The sequence below is a fragment of the Silurus meridionalis genome, chromosome 22 (genome assembly GCF_014805685.1).
Source record: "Silurus meridionalis isolate SWU-2019-XX chromosome 22, ASM1480568v1, whole genome shotgun sequence".
In the NCBI taxonomy this organism is placed as follows: Eukaryota; Metazoa; Chordata; class Actinopteri; order Siluriformes; family Siluridae; genus Silurus; species Silurus meridionalis.
In genome coordinates, this window is record NC_060905.1 from 17103547 (window position 1) to 17114695 (window position 11149).

An 11149-nucleotide genomic window follows, 5' to 3' on the forward strand; every position below is an offset into this window, starting at 1 on the left:
ATAATTAATAAATGCCCCCTAGTGCATACCAGATCCTTTTATTTATTAAAAAAAATTTTGCCTGTTGTCTGTATTTTGTACAAACCAAATTCCCCAAATAAATATGACACTGTGTAAAATGTTAATAAAAACAGAATGCAATGATTTGCAAAAATCTATATATCTATATATCTATATTTGCATAAATCTATATTCTATTTACAGTAAAACAAAAAGACATATTACATGTTTAAACTGAGAATATATACCATTTTAAGGGGGAAAAATTTTCATTTTTAATTTGCTGGCTGCAACATGTCTCAGAAAAATTGAGACAGTACCATGTTCACCACTGTGTAGCATCATGTCTTGTGTCAATATTTTATCTGGTAACTGAGAAGTCCAGTTCCTGAAGTTCTGACAGAGGACAGTTCTGGTTTTTTTTTTTTGTGTTTTTCATTTCAACTGTTTTGCAATTATATGTTGTGGAACATTATTCTGAAATTGTTCCACAATTTGATGACACTGTCTTTTACAGATTGGTGAAGCTCTCCATCTTTGGTTCTAAGAGATGCTGCCTCTCTAAGATACACTATTAATACCCAATCATCTTAATGACCTGTTGTCAATTTACCTCATAAGTTGCTAAATGTTTCTCCAACTGTTAAATTTTAATAACACTTACCTTTTCCAGACTTTTGTTGCCCCATTCCAACTTTTTTGAGATATGTTGCAGCCATTTAATTTTAAATGACCTTATTTCCTCAGTTTAAACCATTTATATATTTTGTATGTTCTATCGTGAATAAATGGGTTTTTGAGGTTTGCTAACTATTCCATTCTGTTTTTATTTGAATTTTACAGTGTCTCAACTTTTTTGAAATTGGGGTTGAATAATGTTTTGTCTTGATTTTATTTATCCTTTACATTTACTCAGCTATTTTATTACATTTCATTAAAATATTATTATATAAAAAATTATAAATTATATATCAAATATGCAGTGTAAATAAAAACAAGGTTAATTATGCTCCAAAACTATAAGGTAAATAGTAATTAAAAATACTCCATACATATATATATATATATATTTATGTACATATGTATTAAGCGTGTAACGGTACACATATTCGTACCGAAACCTTTTGTTATAGGGCTTTAGTTCAATCCTTTTTACCTGTGGAACCTAGTTCAAATTTCAGTTTCAAGAAATTTGCTAAATTTCGAGTTTATTTAGTCTCCACCTCGCACTTGAAAACATATGTGAAAACAACAATGTCAGGGGTATAAAAAAGAAATGTAACTAGATTTAGCGCAGTGTCACTGTGGCAACTTACTCTGTACCTAAAATAAGATTTGTTTTGCAAATGAATGAAAACACTAAAGAATCCATAGCACTATTATTAGCCGCTAACCAGGAAGTAGCTAGCAGCTAAAGTACTATTGACTCTTTAGCGTTTTATGTCCAGCTTTAAGAATTTTTCTTAAAAGGAAAAAATACTGACAATTCTGTCTATGAAAGAAGGATGGAAGAAATGAAGACATTTGTTAAAGTATGCTGAAACATACAGAACAGTTAAGTAGATTATAAAATTAAATATTAATATAACCCACACGCACGCACGCACACACACACACACACACACACACGTCTGTTTTACCCAAATGGGGTCTAGCAAATGTGAAGTATTTAAATAAAATGAAATACATTGAAAATTAATGAAAATAAATTTGTGCTAATTTAATTGATTACTCAATTTAATCAATATAATACAAAAATGTATTGCATTAATTTGATTTATTCTGTTTTATTTTTTATAAAATAGTATTTTAAATATTATTTAATATTTGTAATATTATTTAATAATAATAAACTGCGTTAATAAAAAGCAACAAACAAACTGGGCTACGTACCGAACTGTGAATTTTGTACATGGATAAGGTCCTATAGAGAAAGTGTGTAGGTTGAGAAAAGGAAAAATACCAGGTGCAAGCGTTTTTCCCTAAATACTGCGGTTTAATGGAAGGTAACATAGTGCAGAGCCATGACGTGAGAGTGGAGAAACGGAACAGCAGAAGAAAAATGTCTTCTCTTCTTCTTCTTGTTCTTTCGGCTGCTCCCATTAGGGGTCTCCACAGCAGATCATCCGTCTACATACAACTCTGTCCTCTACATCTGCCTCTTTCAAACCAACTACCTGCATGTCTTCCTTCACCACATACATAAAACTTCTCTTTGGCCTTCCTCTTTTCCTCAGCATTCTCCTACCGATATACCCCATGTCCATCCTCTGCACATTTCCAAACCATCTCAATCGGGCCTCTCTCATGTAGTAACCCAAATGTCCTACATGCGCTGTCCCTCTAATAAACTCGTTTCTAATCATGTCCATCATCGTCACTCCCATTGAAAACCTCAACATCTTCAGCTCTGCTACCTCCAGCTCCACCTCCTGTCTTTTACTCTCCTGCTATCACTCTTCTCCACCCACTCCCCCCTGCCTGCACACTTTTCATCACTTCTCTAACACACTCTCCATTACTTTGTACTGTTGATTCCAGGTACCTGAACTCCTCCACCTTCTCCACCTCTTCCCTCTGCAACCGCACCACTCCACTGCCCTCCCTCCCTCTCATTCACACACATGTACTCTGTCTTACTCCTACTGACTTTCATTCCCCTTCTCTCCAGCGCATATCTCCACCTCTCCAGACTCTTCTCAACCTGCTTCCTGAGAGAAATGTCAGCAAGGCTAAATAGCACACACACACACACACACACACACACACACACACACACACACACACACACACACACACACTGCTCTCTATGGGTTAAAGGGAGCTCTTATATCCCCTCCCCACACATGCACACACATAAAAATGCTGCTTTCTTTTTTTATTATAGACTTAACTAAAGAAAAAGCAAACCTCTGACACACCAGTGTGAAGAATATGATAAAATCCTGTCCCCCAGCTCTCCCTTTCCACCCGTTTTCGTTCACTGCGCAACATTGAGTGTCAGTGAGCTCTATAAATAGCAGTTTCCTTTCTCCTTCTTACTATTTCCAGGTTTCTGCTCTGCATGGGCTCTCCAAGCTGACAATCAAATCATGCTTTTTTTTTTATTTATAGCTGAAAGCTAGAGAGAGTGCACAGAAGACAGAATGCACATTAAGCCAGAATGTATTTGATGAATCAGCAAGAGTGTATCCACCCCTCTTTAAGGACTAATAGTGAAAATTCAGCCAAATGGAGTTCCCATGAAAAAAAAAGTGCATGACAACACAGATGGTATCTGAGTACTGACACACTGCATACTTGGTCACAAATATTCTCCTAGTTCATGTAGGCACCGAGGTGAGGATCTTTTCAGACATCCTACATGACAAATGGTTAGTGGCTTGTCCAATTTTTTAGACATGAAGTGTCTAAGTGTGGAGGGGGAACAAAATAATAAGCCTATGAATAGAACAAGGCTACAGAATATCCAGTTCATTCTCCATGCACTGAATGAATAGCTACATTTACTGATTGGATTATTCGATTGGTCAGAGGATTCAAATTAGTTTATTCCAAAACTAAAAAACTAATAGAAAAATAATATTTTCATGTACCTGATGCTTTCAGGTAAGAGGTTAAAGAAAAAAAAGAATTTAAGATAATACATTTTATTGTCTATATTATAATAAGCCTAATATTTGAATGTCACAAATATTTACTGGATACTGAAAGGTTTTTTTGTTTGTTTGTTTGTTTGTTTGTTTTTAATACAGCTGGATGAGTCCCTGGTTTGAGAACCACTGAAAAGGAGTCATAATTTAACAGATTATGGTTTGATCAGTGTGATAGCTCGATTGTATTGCTGCCCAAACAAAAAAAATGCAAAGAAGCAAGAAAATGTATATATATATATATATATATATATATATATATATATATATATATATATATATATATATATATATATATATATATATATATATACACAAATTAGTAAATGTGCAATACTTTTATTATTTAGAAAGTGACCGATAATTTGTGACCAACATTTTAGATGTAGGTTGATTTCTCCTCACTAAACTGTTTCTTGAGCGCATTTTCTCAGCACCACTGCTGCTACATGCATATAACACACAACACTCTGAATACAGATTAACATGGCAGAGGTAGAGCTGCATCTTCCTGGAGACAGAACAGGAAAATAACATCTGGTTTTATTTGATATTTTTCTGAACCAAAGAAATAAAAGTAGTCTGAACCATATTGAATTAGACATTTGACTTCTCAAAAAATCTTAAAGAATCCTTGTATGCCTGTTGAACTTGAATACATTCTCCAGATGTTTTCTGTGTTGACTTTGGCTTGTCTCAGACTTACTGAAACTTGTAATTGGACTTGTCTCAGGACTCATCTCTGGATTTGGATTAGCTAACTATTTACTTTTTATGTGTGCAAACTATTTCTTCTTCTTCTTTTTTCTTTTTTGGCTTCTCCAATTAGGGGTCACCACAGCAGATCATCCGTCTCCATACCCCCCCTGTCCTCTACATCTGCCTCTTTCAAACCAACTACCTGCATGTCTTCCCTCAACACATCCATTAACCTCCTTCTCCAGATTTGTTGTCAAATATGTAATGTTGTACCAGCTATTCATTAAAGTTACTATGACAACTAATAGTATGGCTAACTATCAAATGTATAGCACAGAGACTATTGAATTGTGGCGCTAAGATCACTGCATGTGTGAACCTCACATTAGTCTCGATTAGTCCTGCTCTTGGACTCATATTTCATCACTAGAATGTGAGCACTACATTTGTTCAATTGACTTTATAGAAGTTTGTCAAAATGGAAATGGATAAAAAGATGTATGTACAGCTTTAAAAAAGCTAACAAGGCATCATATTCATGTGTGGGCTGTCCTCCCATCTAAACTATTCCAACACAATTACCCTACTTCACCACTTAGACTTTATTTTTCTCACACTCTCCATGGGATGTAAGACCTGCTGTCATAGCGTGTGTGCTCGATTACACTGCAACAGGAAAAATGCCAAGGAGTCAGTTATGATTCTGAGTGGCCCAAAGTGCTTTTACCCACTGATGTAATCAATGGGGGGGAACCCAGGCCTTGTTTTAGAGAGTCAGGTAACAATGTGAAAGACAAAAAGCACAAATAAATTTAGAAAGTAAAAATACTGCGGTTTCTACATAGTGTGAGGATCATTCCCCAAGAACGATCCTCACACTATGTAGAAACCGCAGTATTTTTACTTTCTAAATTTATTTGTGCTTTTTGTCTTTCATATTCTTACCTGACTCTCTAAAAAAAAGGCCTGTGGAACAGTGTTTGTTTATGTCAATTTGTGAACTGTAAAACCACCTAATTTCCCCGAGTCATGCTAGTAACGATACAGCTAGTACTGTATACAAAAAGCACAAGACAAAAAGCAAGTATACAAAAAGTTGTACTGTACAGTATTATATAAAAAAGCAGACGACATTGAGTAGGTTGTAAACCTCGTTAAACCTTGCAGAATATCATCTTGTGCTTGTTAATGTCATGAAAAGCAGCTACGCAAATTCCTCTCCACTGCTTATCTTATTCAACCCATCGCAAGAAAACCAGAGATTGGTCCAGCTCCAGTTGTGTGCCACCTGATGAAGATTTTGGACCTTCGAATAGAAGAAGCCGACCCCATGAGGATCCTGAGCCATCTAAAGATGTACCAGCGCCAGTCGGATCCCACCTCATGAAGATTTCAGACATTGGACTTCTAAGGATAAACAACCTTTTATTCAGTAATCAAAATAGCATTCTACATATGCTTTTTCTCCTTCATTAAACATTTCAAGGCTCTTGCATGGATCTCAGATAAAGATCTCAGATGTTGAACTAATTGACAAATTGCTTAGGATGTTTTAGACAGTAGAAAAGACAGTCCTCATAATCACACACTCTATTGTTTGTAATGTTTTAATGATTTTTAATAACACACTCTTGGTGTCAACCAGATGAGGATGGGTTCCGCTTTTAAATCTGGTTCCTCTCAAGTTCCTCTTGCCACCGTCACCATAGGGTTGCTCATCGGTAATAAATAGACATAAATTTAAGTTTAAGTGATCTTTGTTCTAGGATTAACAACCTTTTGACCGTATGGCAAGATATATGTACCCTCAACCAAATTCGATATTACATTCATTAGGTAGCATCATATCATTGTTGTCATATTAATTTGCATTCCAGATTATAACACATATGAAAAAAAAAGCTGCATGGGAACATGCAATGCATGTAAATATACCATAAGTGTTTGAAAACAATTTGTAGAAATTTTCATGTGATTCTGACCATGTGATGTTTGCGAGTCATTTCAGTATCGTAAATGCGTGTACCAGGAAACGACAGGGTAGGTAGACCAATTGTTTGGCTGTTTTTACCCCGTGGGTTAGTTTTTTTACCTGCCATGCTGTTTCCTGATAGACACATTTATGATACAGAAATAACCTGCAAACATCACATGGTATTAATCAGATAATCACATGAAAATATTTACACACTGTTTTCAGACACTTTATGGTGAGAACCCCAGAATGAAAAACTCTACTAATCTAATACATTCGATACTGTTTTAAATGGCAATGTTCACTGATAAGCTTATCTCTTAGTCTGACAGCAATTAAAACTAAACAAATCATATTTAGATCACATTTACACACATGATCCATTGATGTATTTTAGATTATGTAAAAAATCTGCATTAAAAAACTGTAACATTGCTATCTTAAGTTTTCTATGTGCTTGTGAGAGGTAAAGGTTTTAAAAATCTGACAGTGTTCTCCACCCAGTCCAAATGGAAGCCTCTGAAAAAGGAAATTGTTTCTTCTTGCTCTCTTGAGGACCCACTCTATGTAAAATCCTTGCAGCAGTAATAAATTTACAACTTGCCCTGCAGTGATGCTCCTGGTTAAGGTTTAAATTAGAACATTTAAAGCTTTTTTATGGGTGTTGCTAACCTACCAGGGGAGAAGTCGAGTGATTTATTGTGATTCTAGCTTAAACTATGATACAGTACAATCCGATACCAATGCTTTGGAGCAATATAGTATTTTTATGTTATTATGGAAACATGATGCAGTGCAGCACAAGATAATCCCCAGGTAACATATAGTGCAGATTTAAAAAAGTTAGAGTGCAAAATAAACAAGACACTTAATACACACTGAGCGTGTCATTATAAAGCTGAGGATACATTTATATTCAGCCTTGTGATTTGGCTATCGTTTTATCCAAAGTGTATTTCTAATTTGTGTTTCAAAGGATATACCAGGCAGTGGTGTAACGAAATTGAGTAAATGTACTTTATTACTGTATTCATTTCTTCATTACTGTACTTAAGTACAATTTATGGCTACTTTTTAGTTTTACGAGTATCAAAGATTTAAGCAGCCTTCACTCCCTATTTAACTACATTTATGATTCAATCGATGTTCTTTGTATCTGTTTTGGCGTTTCACTAACGTGTCTTGGTGTCGAGGACTAGTGCATTTTTAATCCTACGTTCAATATCAGTCAAATCAGATACTGGAAGATTTTTACTCGTCATATAGCAATTGGTGACTTTTCACCTATTGGAGTATGTTTAGCAATTTGGTATCTATCCTTTTACTCAATTATTACTTTGAACTAATTTGTACACCTCTGACACCAGCCCCTGATCAGAATAATCAACTGAACTGTTCACTGAAGGTGAATGTTCAACAGTACACTTACATATAAGATATTTGGCAGATGCCCTCCTTATCCATTTAATCTTTTTCATACAACTAAGCTGTTGAGGGCTAAAGTCCTTGCAGCTTGGCGGTGAGGGGATTAATACTCACAACTGCCCAATCAGAAGCCCAACATCTTAACCACTGAGCTACCTCTGCCACCACTGTATTAATTATTAATACGCCAGTCTATATTAACTGCATGCATCTTGTCTTTGTTCATTTAAAATAATCATTACCAAGCTTCAATCTTCCCTGTTGCCTGATGGTAAGATCAGGAGGAGCTGTCCATTGCATAGTGCTTAGTGCATAGATTTGACCAGGGCACCTTATTAAAAATAATTTTAAATACATAATTGTCTCTCTACACTAAAATTAAATTAAAGGTATAATAAAGGAGACAATCTAAAGGACGAAAACATGCATCATTGATGTTCTTCACAGACAAGAAAAACAGTGACAGCATCGATATGATAGAAGATAAGTAGCATTAGGAGGCATAATGGATATGGAAATTAATGCCCAGTCACAACTATCAGTCATCTGCATTTCCAGTGAGGTCATCCAGTATTAATTTTGTAGGAATACAGACTTGAGCTTTGATTGTTGTCATCAGTATTAAACTCCTAGTTGATGGGAAGATTTTTCAATGTTCATATGATTGAAATATTCAATAATATTTGGGAATTTGACATGTTATTGTAAGGTGGCATTGGAGTTTTGTTAGGAATTATTTTTATTAAAAAATATAAAAAAATTGAGATTTCTTGTTAGCATAAGTGTTCAACCACTTGTGCTGGAAAAGCTTTTGGTTTACAATTAAAAGACTGTAGAAAGAACATACAGTGAGGAGAATAAGTATTTGAACACCCTGCTATTTTGCAAGTTCTCCCACTTAGAAATCATGGAGGGGTCTGAAATTGTCATCGTAGGTGCATGTCCACTGTGAGAGATAATCTAAAAAAAAAAAATCTAGAAATCACAATAAATTATTTTTAAACTATTTATTTGTATGATACAGCTGCAAATAAGTATTTGAACACCAGTCTATCAGCTAGAATTCTGACCCTCAAAGACCTGTTAGTCTGCCTTTAAAATGTCCACCTCCACTACATTTATTATCCTATATTAGATGCACCTGTTTGAGGTCGTTAGCTGCATAAAGACACCTGTCCACCCCATACAATCAGTAAGAATCCAACTACTAACATGGCCAAGACCAAAGAGCTGTCCAAAGACACTAGAGACAAAATTGTACACCTCCACAAGGCTGGAAAGGGCTACGGGGAAATTGCCAACCAGCTTGGTGAAAAAAGGTCCACTGTTGGAGCAATCATTAGAAAATGGAAGAAGCTAAACATGACTGTCAATCTCCCTCGGACTGGGGCTCCATGCAAGATCTCACCTCGTGGGGTCTCAATGATCCTAAGGAAGGTGAGAAATCAGCCCAGAACTACACGGGAGGAGCTGGTCAATGACCTGAAAAGAGCTGGGACCACCGTTTCCAAGGTTACTGTTGGTAATACACTAAGACGTCATGGTTTGAAATCATGCATGGCACGGAAGGTTCCCCTGCTTAAACCAGCACATGTCCAGGCACGTCTTAAGTTTGCCAATAACCATTTGGACGATCCAGAGAAGTCATGGGAGAAAGTCATGTGGTCAGATGAGACCAAAATAGAACTTTTGGGTCATAATTCCACTAAACGTGTTTGGAGGAAGAAGAATGATGAGTACCATCCCAAGAACACCATCCCTACTGTGAAGCATGGGGGTGGTAGCATCATGCTTTGGGGGTGTTTTTCTGCACATGAGACAGGGCGACTGCACTGTATTAAGGAGAGGATGACCAGGGCCATGTATTGCGAGATTTTGGGGAACAACCTTCTTCCCTCAGTTAGAGCATTGAAGATGGGTCGAGGCTGGGTCTTCCAACATGACAATGACCCGAAGCACACAGCAAGGATAACCAAGGAGTGGCTCTGTAAGAAGCAAATCAAGGTTCTGGCGTGTCCTAGCCAGTCTCCAGACCTAAACCCTATAGAGAATCTTTGGAGGGAGCTCAAACTCCGTGTTTCTCAGCGACAGGCCAGAAACCTGACTGATCTAGAGAAGATCTGTGTGGAGGAGTGGGCCAAAATCCCTCCTGCAGTGTGTGCAAACCTGGTGAAAAACTACAGGAAACGTTTGACCTCTGTAATTGCAAACAAAGGCTACTGTACCAAATATTAACATTGACTTTCTCAGGTGTTCAAATACCTTTTTGCAGCTGTATCATACAAATAAATAGTTAAAAAATCATACATTGTGATTTCTGGGGTTTTTTTTTAGATTATGTCTCTCACAGTGGACATGCACCTACGATGACAATTTCAGACCCCTCCATGATTTCTAAGTGGGAGAACTTGCAAAATAGCAGGGTGTTCAAATACTTATTTTCCTCACTGTAACTCATAATCTTACATTTCAGTGCTCATGTTAGTTCTCACTCTCCACGGTTCTGTATTGTTTAAAGATTTATGATCACACTGTTGATGTCACCCAAATGAGGATGGGTTCCATTTTGAATCTGGTTCCTCTCAAGGTTTCTTCCTCATGTAATTTAAGTGAGTTTTTCCATGCCACAGTCACCATGACTGCTCATCAGGGATAAACACACACCGTTCACCTTAACTGTTAAATTCTGTAAAGCTGCTTTGAGACAATAAAAATTCAATTCAATTCAATTCAATTCATTTTTAGAAAGAAACTTGACGTGACTAATAAAAGAAATTACCTAATGAGAACAAAATTATTTTATTGGAATCCACCTGCGTATCATTAAAGTTTCTGTCACATTTTCAGAATCAGAATCAGGATCAGGTTTATTTGCCATGTGTTTTGACACACAAGGAATTTGGTTTCAGCTGTTGGTGACCTTTAAAAGTACAGATATAAATAACAACACCCTACATATAGTTTATAGACAAAGACTATACAAGACGATAAAGAGAATAGTGTCTTATTGGTCAGAATGGGATTCTAAAGGAGTAGAAGCTATTGTAGAGTAATACAAAATAAGTGTTCCCACTTTCCCAATGAGCACATTTGGATCAATAATCAGGAAGTGAAAGTTGCATTTACCAGCCAACTACTGCCAAAAAAAGGGCGTCTCAAAACTCAGCAAAACAAAGAGACTTGTGAGAGAAGACCAGCAGTCACTTTTTTAAGGAGCAAGAGTTCAGTGGCTGGGAGTGGAGTAATGGAGTTTAATTCAAAGTATATCAGAAAGTGTACCTGGAGTTTGTCAAGAGAGTTTAACGAAGCGGTTACGTGTAAATATGTTTTGTGGTCATATGCACGCAAGATAAAGCTTTTGTCCAAAATTCACAGCTCTATATTTATACACTGCCTG